At 46.5% G+C, this 16,283-nt stretch overlaps 1 pseudogene; it reads right to left on the bottom strand.

Annotated features, from left to right (window-relative positions):
* Positions 1 to 15,724: 15,724 nt before the first annotated feature.
* LOC102411614 lies at positions 15,725 to 16,071 on the bottom strand (annotated as a pseudogene).
* Between the last annotated feature and the right edge of the window lie 212 nt (positions 16,072 to 16,283).

Below are 16,283 nucleotides of genomic sequence, written 5' to 3'. Positions count from 1 at the left end.
TCATTATGTTGTTGTTGTTGTTTTATCCTACATCTTCTTTATCCATTCATCTGTTGATGGACGCTTGTGTTGCTTCTATATCTCGGCAATTATAAATAATGCTGCTGTGAACATTGTGGTGTGTGTACTTTTCAGATTAGTGTTTTAATTTTGGGGGGAGGTATACCTAGGAGTGGGATTGCTGGGTCGTTTGGCAGTTCTTATTTTAGTTTTCTGAGAAACCTCAGTGTGGTTTTCTACAATGACTACACTAATTTATGTGCCCACCACTGGTGTATGAGGATTCCCTTTTCTCCACATCCTCACCATTTATTTGTGTCTTTTTGATGATAACCATTCTGACAGATGTTTGGTGATATCTCATTGTGGCTTTAATTTGCATTTCTCTGATGATTAACGATGTTGGGCATCTTTTCATGTGCCTGTTGGCCATCTGTAAGTCTTCTTTGGAAAAATGTCTTCAGATCTTCCACCCATATTTCAATGGGGTTGTTTGGGAGTTTTTTATGTTGAGGTGTGTGAGCTCGTTATGTACATTTAATATTAACTCTTATTGATTATGTCATTTGCAAATATTTTCTCCCATTTAGTAGGTTGTCTTTTCAGAAATCGGAACTTTAACACACTGTTGGTGAGAATGTAAAATGATACAGCTGTTGCAGGAGGGGGGACCTCTTCCAGGGCCCGGAAGTGGGCTCTTGTCTAACACTCGGAAATGAATTGTCCGGAGAGACACATGCGCTGACAAAGCAAGAGATTTTATTGGGAAGGGGCGCCCGGGCAGAAAGCAGTGGGGTAAGGAAACCCAGGAGGACTGCTTTGCCATGTGGCTCGCAATCTCGGGTTTTATGTTGATGGCATTAGTTTCCAGGTTGTCTTTCGCCAATCATTCTGACTCAGAGTCCTTCCTGGTGGCGCATGAATGGCTCAGCCAAGATGGATGCCAGTGAGAAGGATTCAGGGAGGTGGTCGGACACGTAGTGTCCCCTTTTGACCTTTCCTGAACTCTTCCGGTTGCTGGTGGCTTATTAGTTCCATGTTCCTTACCAGGAGCTCCTGTCATAAAACAACTCACGCAAATGGTTACTAGGGTGCCTGGCCAGGGGGGGCGGTTTCAGTCAGTGTGTTTCCCCTAACACAGCCACTGTAGACAATAGTATGCTACCTGCTACCCTGCTAAGTTGCTTCAGTCGTGTCCGACTCTGTGCGACCCCATAGACAGCAGTCCAGGCTCCCCCGTCCCTGGGATTCTCCAGGCAAGAACACTGGAGTGGGTTGCCATTTCCTTCTCCAATGCATGAAAGTGAAAAGTGAAAGTGAAGTCACTCAGTCGTGTCCGACTCTTAGCGACCCCGTGGACTGCAGCCTACCAGGCTCCTCCGTCCATGGGATTTTTCAGGCAAGAGTACTGGAGTGGGGTGCCATTGCCTTCTCCAAGACAATAGTATACCAGTCCTCAAAAATTAAAAGTAGAATTACCATATGATGCAGCAATTCCACTTCTAGGTGGATACCTGAAAGAATTGAAAGCAGGGTTTCAAAGAGATGTTTGTATACCCATGTTCATAGCAGCATTAATCGTAACAGCCAAAAGATGGAAGCAACCCAAGTGTTTACCAATGGGTGAATGGATGAACAAAATGTGGTTATACAGGTGAAGGACCGGGAAGCGTGGCGTGCTGCAGTTTGTGGGGTCGCAAGGAGTCGCACACAACTTAGTCACTGAACAACAACAACACAATGGAATGTTATCAGCCTTAAAAAGGAAGAATATTCTGACGCGTGCTGCACCATGGATTAACCTCGAGGACAGTGTGCTAAGTGAAATGAGCCAAACATCGTACAGTATGTTTCTGCTTATATGAGGTACTGAGAATGGTCACATAGACAGAAAATAGAATGGTGGTTTCCAGAGGCTGGAGGAATGGAAAGTTACTGTTTAATTGGTACAGAATGTTGTGTGGGGAAGATGAAAAGAATTCTGAAGATGGAATGGGGTGATGGCTCTGAACAAGGAGGATGTACACCTAGAAATGGTTAAAAACATAAATTTTATGTTATGTGTATTATGTGGGTTGCCATTTCCTCCTCCAGGGGAATCTTCCTGATCCAGAGATTGAACCCACATCTCCTGTGTCTACCTGCTGAGCCATCAGGGAAGCCATGTATATTTTACCGCACTTGTTTTAAAAAAGGTCCTTTGTCCCTGCCACTGGGGATTTCTCACTGGACACACCTCCCAGGCTGAGGCTCCTGCTATTTTGTTCTGGCCCCTTTTCATTTTTCTGATCTTCTCCCCTGTCTTCTTCTCTCTGATGGGGGGTCCCTTTCCCCCAAGTTCCTGTTAAGACCCCAGTAAAGCTGTTCAGTTCCTCCAATGTTTAACCATGTCCCTGGCACCTCCCCTTCCTCAGCCGAAGTGACTGATCCAGATACTCACTGAAAGAATAACAGTTCTCATGCTGCTAAAGGCCGTGGAAATGTGGCATCTGGTGTGTACTTTGGGCCCCTGAAGAATTGAGTCATCCAACTCCACAATTGAGATGCCATCTTCTCTCCACCAGCTGCCAGGCTGAGGATAGACCTGGGGGCCTTACTTTGTCAGAGTAAAGGCCTCTCTGGGCATCCTTTTGGCAGCTTGCAAACAGGCCCTGATGGCAACGTTCCATCTGTCTGAGCATCGGGGATCAAGCCTCAGAAGCGCAGGGCCTGGGCATAAAGCAGAGAATGAGGAATCCCCAAGCCCAGGCCAGGTGGACTCAGTGTGGGACGAAGTGACTGGGGACCGGAACCACAGGAGTGACAGGAGGTGTTGGAGGACTGCACATCAAGAAAGTCTGCACCTGTGTGTGTGTGTGTGTGTGTGTGTGTGTCTACACACCCCTGGAGAGGTCTTGGGGGTGGGGAAGATTAAAGGAAAAATGGGGAAGCTCTCCCCCTGGATGATTATGACAAATCCCCGCAGGGAAACAGACAGTGCCTCCCAGGCATAGATCTCCAAAGCAGAGGCAGGAGAGGGCCCCTGAGAAGTCTTCAGAACAAAAACTTCCACTTGATAAGTGCTTACCAAGTGCCAAGCACCAAACACTAACGTGCTTAGTCACTAGTTATGTCCGACTCTTTGCAACCCCATGGACCATAGCCCATCAGGCTCCTCTGTCCATGGGGATTCTCCAGGCAAGAATACTGGAGTGGGTTGCCATGCCCTCCTCCAAGGGATCTTTCCAACCCAGGGATTGAACCCAGGTCTCCCACACTGCAGGCGGATTCTTTACTGTCTGATAGTAGCTTCAACTATTCCCGCTACATGCCAGGTTGGCTGTGTTCTAAGCCAGCTAATAAACTTGCAGTGCCAGCCAATTAGGTGATTTAAAATAGTCTAGTAGCTGCATGTTATTTTATTTATTGTTTAAGAAATATAAACAGGGGACTTCCCTGGTGGTCCAGTGGTTGGGACGCTACATTTCCACTTCAGGGGGCTCAAATTCGATCCCTAATCAGGTAAGTAAGAGCCCTAACCCTAACCCCCTCAAAAAAAAAAAAAAAAGGTATCTGGGGACTTTGCTGGTGGTCCACTGCATTGGTTAAACTCCGAGCTTCCAATGCAAGGGTCACAGGTTCAATTTCTGTTCAGGGAGCTAGGATCCCACATGCTGTTTGGCATGACCAAAAAAATTTTAAACAGAAAGAAATACAAACAGACATGTATGTTAATACAAGCATGTATGAAGAAGAAAAGTGAAAGTGTTAGTTGCTCAATCGTGTTCAACTCTTTGTGACCCCATGGATTGTAGCCCACCAGGCTGCTCTGTCCATGGGATTCTCTAGGCAAGAATACCGGAGTGGGTAGCCATTCCCTTCTCCAAGTAACAAACATGTACACCTAATGAGTATATGGGAGATATCCAGGGGAAAATTAGTAACTGCTCGGTATTATTAAAAGTTTTTTTTAAAAGTGAAAGTAACTCTAAAATATATTCTATTTAACCTAAAAGATGTAAAATATTAATTATCTTGAGATATTTTGCATTCTCTTTTCTTATTAAGTCTTCAAAATCCAATGTGCATTTATACTTAGGGCACACCTCAGTCTGAAGAAGCCACATTTTCAAGTGCTCCATGGATGCAGGTAGCTGATGGTTACTCTACTGGACAGAATCGTTTAGATATATTAGTATTAATTCTCAATATAAGCACTTTAGCTACATTAATGCACTTAGCCCCCATCCTCATGTTTTGTTATCCTCATTTTACAGAGGGCAGAAGTTCTTTGTCCAAGGCCACCCAGGAGGAAGGTAGCTAAGTCGGGATCTGAGCCACCAAGCTCAGCAAGTGCAGGATGGGGACCTGGTCTCCTGTAAATAAGCACTCTGGCTGTCACCGCTATGTGTCTCCTCTCCCTTAGGACATAAAGTGAAAGGCGGTCTGCTCTTACTCCCTCTGCTTTACAGAGCAGAACAGAGGCTGCTGGTGGTGGTTTACTCGCTAAATCATGTCCGACTCTTGCGACCCCATGGACTGTAGCCCGCCTGGCTCCTCTGTCCAGAATGCGATTTTTCCAGACAAGAATACTGGAGAGGGTTGCCATTTCCTTCTCCAGGGGAATCTTCCCAACCCAGGGACTGAACCTGAGTCTCCTGTGTTGCAGGTGGATTCTTTACTGACTGAGCCACCAAGGAAGCCCAGAACTGAGCATAAGAGAGGCTAAAGGGTCTCGCCCTGTAGGTGGCCCCAGTGTGACCTGAACCTACGTGGAGCGAACACTTGGGAGACATCATTTCACACTGCAGTGAGTGTCAAGGAAGAAAAGGGTGTGGCTATTTGCATCCCACCCTGAAGGTTAAATCTGCTTTGAAACGTTCAGTGGAAGGACTTTCTTGGTGGTCCAGTGTTTAATATGCTGCCCTTCCATTGTGGAGGGCACAGGTTCGATTCTTGGACAAGGAACTAAGATCCCATGAGCTGCTGCTTGGCCCCACCCCCCCTCCCCAAAAAAAAAAAAAGTTCAAAGGAAAAATGACCCCATGGCTCAAAGTAGGAGTGAGAAAGCTCTTTAGACCATTTTCTACACCATCATTTTAGATGGCTGCCTGAAAGTCATTAAAACAATGCACCATCATCTATTTCAGCAGCCCCTAGTTGAGGACAATTTTTCACAAATATGAGTAGCTCTGTGATGAACATTCTTATACTTTCCAGTTTGCCAATAAGGCAAAAAGATTTTAATCTCCACTACTTTGTTCATTGTCTGGCATTCAGGGTGTATAGGAGGGAGTCCAGTGAACTCAGCAAGCCTCACATGTCCCCATGCATAGAAGAATCCCTGAACTTGGCCACTTACCTGTATGTTCATAACTTCACTTTCTCATCGCACAGGCTCATTTCACCTGTGTCCAACACTTGGTTCCACCTAGCTTCCTGCTTTCTGATGTGCTTCTGCTCAAGAGGACACATTTCTGGGCTACAAGGTCAGCCCAGGATGCCCCCGATACGGTGTGCATGCTCAGTTGCTCAGTCGTGTCTGACTCTTTGCAACCCTGTGGACTGTGGCCCACCAGGCTCCTCTGTCCATGGAATTTCCCATGCAAGAATACTGGAATGGGTTGCCAGTTCCTCCTCCAGGAAATATTTCCAACCCAGGGATGTAACCCATGTCTCCTGTGACTTCTACCTTGGCAGAGGGATTCTTTACCACTAGCTCCACCTGGGAAGCCCCTCTCCTAGGGCGCGTTATGCAAAAAAGATACTTATGCAGCTCTTCCATTCCACCTTGCTCTCTGGAGAATCAGGATAGACCTCCATGGAGACTTTGCCTCCTGTTTCGTGGAAATATTTGTTCTGGTTCCTGGTTTCTTCTCAGTTTCCATCTCACTGCCCTTTTACCCTTCAGTCAGGTTTTATCTCTTACTCGATGGGCACTTTGTTTGCTGACAGGATCTCAATTGAAACAGTGCCATTAATTGCCTTTCTATGTTTTTAACTAGAAAGGAAATTCAATTAGGGTACATGAATATTGGAAAGGGAAGACACAACCCCTGCCCCATTTATGACCAGGCATCTTTCTCTTACTTTTGCTCAATTTCTAAAAGGGTCTGGGGCCCATTCAACCCTGAATATTCATTGGAAGAACTGATGCTGAAGCTGAAGCTGCAATATTTTGGCTACCTGATGGAAAGAATCAACTCCCTGGAAAAGACCCTGATGCTGGGAAAGATTGAAGGCAGGAGGAAAAGGGCAGAAGGGCACAACAGAAGATGAGATGGTTGGATGGCATCACTGACTCGATGGATATGAATCTCAGCAAAGTCTGGGAGATGGTGAAGGACAGGGAAGCCTGGCATGCTGCAGTCCATGGGGTCACAAAGAGTCGGACACGACTTAGTGACTGAACAACAACATCAACAACGTGGACCCACCGGAAAATCAGAACTATGCCTGGAGGATGAGGTGGGCCTGAGTGATCACCAGATTGGACCTTGCACTGTCTGCTCTTTTGAAGACTTTTTCAAAAGAACCACCCTTCTCTTTGTTCCTCCCTTTCTCTTCCCTGCCCCAGGGGCAGACTTTCTACTCAGGACCATTCATCAGGAAGAGACCCGCCTTTAGGGCTCTGTGAATACTCTCCAGTGCCTGTGTAGGTGGATGCCAGAGGCAGCTTGTAGTAAAGATGCCTCATCTTGGCTCTGCTGGATCCTCTGCTTGCCCCACAGGCTGAAGCTCAAATTTCAGCTAGGAAAAAAAAAGTTACAAATTACTTCCTAACCCCATGCCTTTCTCATTACCAGCAGTAACCTCCAGTGTGAACATCTGAAACGCCAAGAACTTATTGTATTGATTGCCTTCTCCCTCTTTTTAATGACACGGTATATTCATCTGCTAGCGTTACTGTAACAAATACCAGAGACTGGGTGGTTCAACAACAGGAATTTATTTTCTTACACTTCTGAAGCTCAGAAGTCCAAGATCAAGGTGTTGGCTCCTTCTGAGGCTTCCATTTGCAGATGGCCATCTTCTCCAGTGCTACGCACTGGTCATAGCAAACACCCTCTTCCAACAACACAAGAGATGACTCTACACATGGACATCACCAGATGGTCAGTACTGATGAAGGAGGAAACAGACAGAGCTGGACTCCATCTTAGGCCAGGCTGTGAACATTAGGGTACATGCATGGTCACCCTCCCAATGGACTCTGAACTTGGTGCCCAGTGTCTATAGAAATGGCATACCAATGGTAAACCAGACCCCCTGATAAAAGAGCCTCAAGACTTGTACTTGGACTCTCCATTGCCTAAAAGAATATGCTAATTATCTCTGTCACAGAACAAAATCATAAATTCCATTATGTTTATTGGGATATGACCATAGGCCTATTGATAAATATCCACTGTCTATCTAGTCTTGTGACACATGAATCATGGGTTAACTTTTATTGTATCTCTCTTTTACCTTGTCCAGACTAGCTTCAAGGAATTTGGCGAGGTGGGTTTGAGCAAGTACACTTAGGGTTCATAAAGTTTTCACAAAAACTGGTCGGGGTCCTTGGCTAAGAGGAGACTCTGCCTTGGGCCCGCCGGTGTAATAAACTGCACTCCACTATCTGCATTGTCCTTCTGAGTGAGTTTGTTTCCGGGAACGCGTGGCTACGTTTGGTGCATTGGCCAGGAAACTCCTCACTTTGAGGAGACAAGTCCCATTTGGGACTACTCCGAGGCCTTGCGGCTTGAATCTTCTTGAAGCGGGAAGGAGCCTCGCCCTTCTGGAAGGATTCTGCATCTCAACGCCCGGACCTTTCACGTCAGCAGGTAGTGGACGGCAGCAGGGGAACTGAGCGCTCAGGTGATGAGGAACCCACCCAGCAGGGTGGAAGAGGGTGCCTAATCACCCCCCTGGGAGGGACTAAAAGGGGCACGGACCCACAGGAGCCTGGAATAGGCAGGCGGCAATTGCTTAGTACACAGGCTGACGAGCGTGCTAGGGCTTAGGAAGGGAATTTGCAAGGTCTTTAGGAGGTATGTCCACGCCGTCTCAGGGAAAATTATCACCAGCGATTGCCAGGGGATTTTTAGGATAGGAAACTGGTCCTTGTATGCTCATATTCTGCCCTCCCCCAGGAGGTGTCCCGTCTGCTGTGAAATTCTTGACCCCTCGGAATTGTCAGGCTAGAAGGAGGGGGGTACGTAAGTGAGTATGAATTGGCTTTCCGGAGACAGCCTGGGACACGGGATATTTAACCCATCTGTGTTTTCATCCGCACCTGATCAAGCCCACCAAGGCAGAATGGACTTTAAGGGAGAAACAGTCTTGGACCACGTGGTGCTCTGGTTCAGCCTTGCTGACCAGCAGGTGAAGACACGCCGATCCCCCTTCTCCCTCTGGGATCTGGCAGGATTTGGACGAGGATGACCCGCCCCTCCCCCATACTGGATGATGACGCGCCACCGGCCCAGTGCCCCACCAGGACCGGAGGCCGCCTTAATGCCCGATCCAGGGCCAGGTGAAGTTCCTGCAGCAGCCGCAGCTCCTCTGCCAGCTCTCCCAGAGGTCATAGAGCCACCACCTCCACAGGCTCCAATCCCGGTGGCAGAAGCCTCTGGCCAACACTTCCAGGATTCGGCTCCAGCCCAACCGCCCAAGCTATACTCGTCTGTCCCGGTGAGTACTGACAGGAAGGGGAGGGAGACATTGAAAGTAAGCAGAGACTGGTGGGCTGCCGTCTACAGAGTCACACAGAGTTGGACACGACTGAAGCGACTTAGCAGCAGCAGCAGCGCTCTGCCAGAGAGCCGGAGGGACCGAAAGAGAACAGACCAGAGATCTGCAATGCCAGCTGCTGCTCTGGGAAAGTCTATCTTGGGCCTTCCGGAAAACCTCCTCTGCCCCAGGGACAGGACAGTCCCTCAACCGGTCCCAACCGAGGCCCCAGGCCCCGTTACAGCCAAACCAGTGTGCCCAGTGCCAAGGTTTTGGCAACTGGAAGAATAAATGCCCTAAGGCAAGGAAAGAAGAGGAAGCTCCCGCAGTTGTGGGGCTTGCTGACTTGGAAATTAAATAGGGCTGCCGGGGCTCAGAGATATCAGGTCCCCGAGGGCCCATGGTAACCTTAAAACTGGGGGACCAAAACATTGACTTCATGGTGGATACAGGAACAGAACTATCAGTAGTAACAAAACCTGTGGCACCATTATCCAAAAAGACTACCGCTGTAACTGGGGTATCAGGAGAAGAGATGGTTAAATCGTTTTGCCAGCCCAGAAAATGTCAGATGGGGGGCACCAAGTGATTCATGAATTCCTCTACATTCCTGAGTGCCCAGTACCCCTGTTGGGAAGAGACTTGCTCTCCAAACTAGGAGCACAAGTGACTTTCTCCCCTGAGGAGAGGCCCACCTTCCGGACGGACACTATGACTTATTTGCTCTCTCTCTCAATACCACCCCAAGATGAGTGGAGGTTGCATGAGCCTCCGAAGGAAGAACCGGGTGGGCCGGAAGAGCATGAGAGAGAGCTAACTCAATTATTCCCTGAGGTCTGGGTGGAAGACAACCCTGCCTTCCCCCAGGCTGGCTAAACATCAAGCCCCAGTGATAATAGAACTCAAACCAGGCACCATCATGGTTAGAAAGCGCCAGTACCGCTACCGATAGAGGCCTGGGCCGGCATACTGCCCCACATCAATAGATTAAAACAAGCGGGCATTCTAGTAGAGTGCAGTCAGCTTGGAATACGCCAATCCTGCTAGTCAAAAAGGAAGAAGAACAGGACTATAGGCCTGTACAAGATCTCAGGCTAGTCAACCAGGCTACTGTGACTTTACACCCCATTGTTCCAAACCCCATACCTTAATTAGCCTCCTCCAGCCGAGGACTAAAGTTTATACTCGCCTAGATCTCAAGGATGCCTTCTTCTGCGTACACCTTGCCCCAGCGTCACAGCCCATCTTTGCCTTTGAATGGGAAGATCCACTTGGGGGCACCAAGCAACAGCTCATCTGGACTCCTCCACAAGGGTTTAAGAATTCCCCAACCATCTTTGGGGAAGCCTTGGCTTCTGACCTGGACTCATTCCATCCGAAAGAGTATGGATGTTGGCTCCTACAATACATGGGTGACCTGCTGCTGGCTGCCGAAACCAAGGAAGAATGTTGGGAAGGGACAAAAGCACTGCTCCAGCTGCTGATGGAAGCAGGTTACCGGGTGTTGAAGAGGAAGGCACAGATCTGCAAGGAGGAGGTAAGGTATCTGGGGTTTGTGTTAAAGAAGGGCACAAGGTTCCAGACCCTAGTTGGGTCCTGTATACTGATGGCACTAGCCTGATAAAACAAGAACAACGGCTGTCAAGTTAGCCAAAGCAGAAGGGGCCATCAAGACTGAAAAGGGATGGTGGGAATTGCCAACTGGCAAATTATTGGTACCAGAGGAGCTGGTACACACTCTGGTAAGCCAAATACACCAAAGCGACCCACCTAGGCCATGCTGCCTGCTCACAGGTTAATGCTGCCTCTCGGCACAGACAAAAACCTCCAGGTATTCAGCTGAAAGGCACGCTGCCCTTTGAACACCTGGGCGTGGACTTCACTGAAATGAAACCTCACCGACACTACCATTACCCGCTGGTCATGGTCTGTACGTTCACGGGGTGGGTTGAAGCTTTTCCTACCTGAACTGAAAGAGCATCAGAAGTAGCCTGGTGCCTGCTTAGGGAAATAGTTCCCAGATTTGGATTTCCTACCAGCATTGGATCAGACAATGGCCCGGCTTTTGTAGCTGATTTAGTACAACAAGTAAACAAAACTTTAAACATCAAATGGAAACTGCACACTGCATACAGGCCCAGAGTTCTGGGATGGTGGAATGAACCAACCGGACACTTAAAGAGACTCTCCAAGTGGATCACAGAGACTGACTGCTCCTGGGTGGACTTGCTTCCGACGGCTCTGCTCAGACTCAGGATGACCCCACAGTCCCAAGGCTATTCTCCATACGAAATTGTGTATGGGAGGCCCCCTCCCATAATAAAATAGGTATCAATAAATTTGCCTCAGGTAAGGGGGGATAGGATTTCACAGCAGATGGAACTGGGTAAGGTAATAAATCGGGTAACTAAGTTTGTACAAGAAAGGGTGCCATTCTCCCTTGGGGAACAGATTCATGGGTTTACACCTGGTGACCAAGTATGGGTCAAAGATTGGAAACATGATTCACTAGCCCCTCGGTGGGAGGGCCTATACTGTTACTCTAACTACCCCTACTGCAGTTAAAGTTGCAGGTATTGCCCCTTGGAGCCATCATACAAGGGTGAAGAGAACATACCACGCAGACCCAGAAAACGCTGAGTGGACTGCACAGACGGACCCCGCTGACCGTCGAGAGAACAAGATCATCTTTAAGAAGAAGGAAAAGAAGATCCCAGACGAGCCCCTTGAGGATGAAACCACATAATCAACTCCTGCTGCTTGGTCTCATCAACGTGCACATTCCTACGTGTCTGTGATGGATGGAGTTCCCTGGTGGGTGTCACCACTCTGCCAAGGAAATTTTAAAGCATTCTGCTTTTTCTGGGACACAATCATAATCTCTCCCTGGTCTCTGGGTGTAAGCCAGACCTACAGTCAATAGACTCGGGTCATGGGGTTCCATTTGATATAAATGCCAGCGTAACAAAAGCCTAACCTACAACAAGCCCCGGTAAATCCACCTTATTTACATGCTAGGTGGACAAGATCTGTGTTTCAGTGGTATGAGTATATTGCTGCCTTATTCATGCCCGCTATAAGGACAACAGATATTATGATTAAAGTAGAGGCCTTGACTAATTTCACAAAACAGGCCCTCCTAGATAGAACAAAAGCCATCCAAGCCTTAAATGAAGAGCAAATCCAAATGAGAAAAGTGGTAATTCAAAACAGAATGGTTTTGGACATACAGCTGCTCAAGGAGGGACCTGTGCTATAATTAAGGTTGAATGTTGTATATGCATTCCTGACTTATCTGGCAATGTATCAACTGCTTTAGATGACATGAAAAACCAGGTAAAAGCAATGTCAAATGAAAACATTCCTTTCTGGACTTTGGTCCTATCTTGGGTGAAGGGCGATTGGTGGGAAACTATATTGTTGTAGTTGCCTTGATAGTTCTGCTTTGTGGACCCTGAGTTTTACAATGTATTCAATATATGCCTATGAATGATGCTCATAATATGAGTGAAGAGCATCAAGGGGGCGAATGAAGGAGGAAACAGACAGAGCTGGACTCCATCTTAGGCCGGGCTGCGAACTTTAGGCTACACACATGGTCACCCTCCCAATGGACTCTGAACTTTGTGCCTGGCGTCTATAGAAATGGCATACCAATGGAAAACCAGACCCCCTGATAAAAGAGCCTCAGGACTTGTACTTGGACTCTCCATTGCCTAAAAGAATATGCTAATTTCTCTGTAACAGAACAAAGTGGTAAATTCCATTATGTTTATTGGGATATGACCATAGGCCTATTGATAAATATCCACTGTTTATTTAGTCTTGTGACACATGAATCATGGGTTAAAGTTGATCGTATCTCTCTTTTACCTTGTCCAGACTAGTTTCAAGGAATTTGGGGAGGTGGGTTTGAGTAAGTACACTTGAGGTTTATTAAGTTTTTCACAAAAACTGGTCAGGGTCCTTGGCTAAGAGGAGACTCTGCCTTGGGCCCATTGGTGTAATAAACTGCACTCCACTATCTGCATTGTCCTTCTGAGTGAGTTTGTTTCCTCGAACGCGTGGCTACAACACTGAAATCAGATTGATTATATTCTTTGCAGCTGAAGACAGAGAAGTTCTGTACAGTCATCAGAAGCAAGACTGGGAGCTGACTATGGCTCAGGTTATGAACTCCTTATTACAAAATTCAGACTTAAATTGAATAAAGTAGGGAAAACCACTAGGCTATTCAGGTATGACCGAAATCAAATCCCTTATGCATATATAGTGAAAGTGACAAATAGATTCAAGGCATTAGATTTGATAGACAGAGTGCCTGAAGAACTATGGACAGAGGTTTGTAACATTGTACAGGAAGCAGTGATCAAAATCATCCCCAAGAAAAAGAAATGCAAAAGGTAAGATGGTTGACTGAGGAGGCCTTACAAATAGCTGAGAAAAGAAGAGAAGCAAAAGGCAAAGGAGTAAAGGAAAGGTATACCCATCTGAATGCAGAGTTCCAAAGAGTAGCAAGCAGAGATAAGAAAGCCTTCCTATGTGAACAATGCAAAGAAATAGAAGAAAACAATAGAATGGGAAAGATTAGAGATCTCTTCAAAGTACCAAGAATACCAAGGAAACATTTCATGCAAACATGGGCACAATAAAGAAGAGAAACGGTATGGACCTAACAGAAGCAGAAGATATTAAGAAGAGGTGGCAAGAATACACAGGACTATACAAAAAAGATCTTAATGACCCAGGTAACCACTATGGTGTGATCGCTCATCTAGAGCCAGACATCCTGGAATGCGAAGTCAAGGGGGCCTTAGGAAGCATTACTATGAACAAAGCCAGTGGTGGTGATGGGATTCCAGTTGAGCTATTTCAAATCCTAAAAAATGACGCTGTGAAAGTACTGCAGTTTCACACATGCCAGCAAATTTGGAAAACTCAGCAGTGGCCACAGGACTGGAAAAGGTCACTTTTCATTCCAATCCCAAAGAAGGGCAATGCCAAATAATGTTTAAATTACCTCACAATTGTACTCATTTCACATGCTAGCAAGGTCATGCTCAAAATCCTCCATGCTAGGCTTCAACAGTACATGAACCAAGAACTTTCAGATGTTCAAGCTGGATTTAGAAACAGTGTAGGAACAAGAGATCAAATTGCCAACATCCGTTGGATATTAGAAAAAGCAAGAGAACTCCAGAAAAACATCTACTTCTGCTTCATTGACTACTCTAAAGCCTTTGACTCTGTGGATCACAACAAACTGTGGAAAATTCTTCAAGAGATGGGAATACCAGACCACCTTACCTGCCTCCTGAGGAACCTGTATGCAGGTCAAGAAACAACAGTTAGAACCGGACATGGAACAACAGACTGGTTCAAAACTGGGAAAGGAGTATGTCAAGGCTGTATATTGTCACCCTGCTTATTTAACTTACAGAGTACATCATGTGAAATGCCAGGTTGGATGAAGCACAAGCTGGAATCAAGATTGCTGGGAGAAATATCAATAACCTAAGATATGCAGATGACACCATTCATATGGCAGAAAGCGAAGAGAAACTAAAGAGCCTCTTGATGAAAGTGAAAGTGGAGAGTGAAAAAGCTGTCTTAAAACTCAACATTCAAAAAAACAAAGATCATGACATCCAATCCCATCACTTCCTGGAAAACAGATGGGGAAACAATGATTGACTTTATTTTCTCAGGCTTCAGAATCACTGTGGAGAGTGATTGCAGCCATGAAAAACCTAAACAGCATATTAAAAAGCAGAGACATTATTTTGCCAACAAAGGTCAGTATAGTCAAAGTGGCATTTTCCAGGAGTCATGTATAAATGTGAGAGTTGGACCATAAAGAAGGCTGAGTGCCAAAGAATTGATGGTTTCAAACTGTGATGTTGGAGAAGACTCTTGAGAGTCCTTTGGACTGCAAGGAGATCCAACCAGTCAATCCTAAAGAAAATCAGTCCTAAATATTCATTGAAAGGACTGATGCTGAAGCTGAAGCTCCAATACATTGGCCACCTGATATGAAGAACTGACTCACTGGAAAAGACCCTGATGCTGGGAAATATTGAAGTCAGGCGGAGAAGGGGACGACAGAGGATGAAATGGTTGTATGGTATCACCAACTCAATGGACATGAGTTTGAACAAGCTCTGGGAGTTGGTGAAGGACAGGGAAGCCTGGCATGCTGCAGTCCATGGGGTGACAAAGCATTGGACACGACTGAATGACTGAACAACAATATCTTCTCCCTGGGCCTCCTTCTATGAGTATCTGTGTCCTAATCCCCTCTTCTTAGAAGGACAGTGGCCACACTGGAGTAGTGCTGCATGCCTGCTACGTCGCTTCAGTCATGTGTGACTCTTTGCAACCCCATAGGCTGTAGCCCCCAGACTCCTCTGTCCATAGGATTCTCCTGGCAAGAATATTGGAGTGGGTTGCCATGCCCTCCTCCAGGGCATCTTCCCTACCGACTGGTCTAACCATGTCTCTTATGTCTCCTGCATTGGCAGACAGGTTCTTTACCACTAGTGCCACCTGGGAAGTGTGGAGTAGGGTCCATATTGGAGTAGGGCCCACCCTAATGATCCCCCTTTTCACTTAAATACCTACTTAAGGCCCTTTCTCCAAATCCAGCCACATACTGAGGTACTGGGGGTTAGCACTTCAGCATATGAATTTGAGGGGCGTGGCTCAGCCTGTAACACGTGTTACATTTCTGTGATTACAAAAGCAACATATGTTCACCATAGAAAATTTCCAGAGGTGAAGAAACTAAGGTAAGAATCTCTGTAAGGGACTTCTCTGGTGGTCCAACTGAAGCTGTTTACCTTAGATTGAGACTTGAACCCATGTGCCGGGTCTCAAACCCAGCTAAAACCCAGATTGGAACTTGAACTGAGCCAAAACCCACAGTTTTCAAACTGAGATCACAGACCTGGTTACAGGCTCAGGTTCTTTTTTTTTTTTTTTTAAACAAGCTCTTTCTTGCCAGTTTTATTAAAGAAAAATTGTACATGAGTCACTTTTCACCAGTCTGTTCTGGCATGCTTCTAATGATATCAGAATCATCTGGATCAATCATAGCCAGTATGCATACTCTGTAGTACTTTTCACATCTGTGCCCAATTCAATATTATTGCCATGGTAGTGATGGACACCAGTTTTGGCCAACATGGCATAATATTCTATTTCAGATTTCCTCAAGGCTGAGCAGTTGTTGGTGAGGACAACCGGTTTCACTTTCTCTTGTCTGATCCTTTTCAGAGTGTGCTTGTACCCCAGCACGTACTTTCCACTTTTCATAACCAGTTGGAGCCTAGAGTTGATTGACTCCAGTGACTTTTTCGTCTTCTCGGTGGCCACCATCTCCCTGCCTTAGGTGCGGGATGCCTCCAACCAAGAGCAGCCACCAAGACGGCCAGGGAGTGAGAAAGGCCAGGCTCAGGTTCTTGATGTCTCATAGCAGAAAGAATTCAGTGAGAGACAAAGTGATAGGTAACAAGTGAATTTATTCAGAGAGAAACACACTCCACAGAGCATGGGCCATCGCAGAGGGTGAATACAGTGGCCTCCAAAGG

The sequence above is a fragment of the Bubalus bubalis genome, chromosome 20, assembly GCF_019923935.1.
Source record: "Bubalus bubalis isolate 160015118507 breed Murrah chromosome 20, NDDB_SH_1, whole genome shotgun sequence".
Classification (NCBI taxonomy): domain Eukaryota; kingdom Metazoa; phylum Chordata; class Mammalia; order Artiodactyla; family Bovidae; genus Bubalus; species Bubalus bubalis.
Note: the sequence above shows the minus strand (reverse complement) of the source record. Positions and strands in the feature narration are given on the sequence as shown.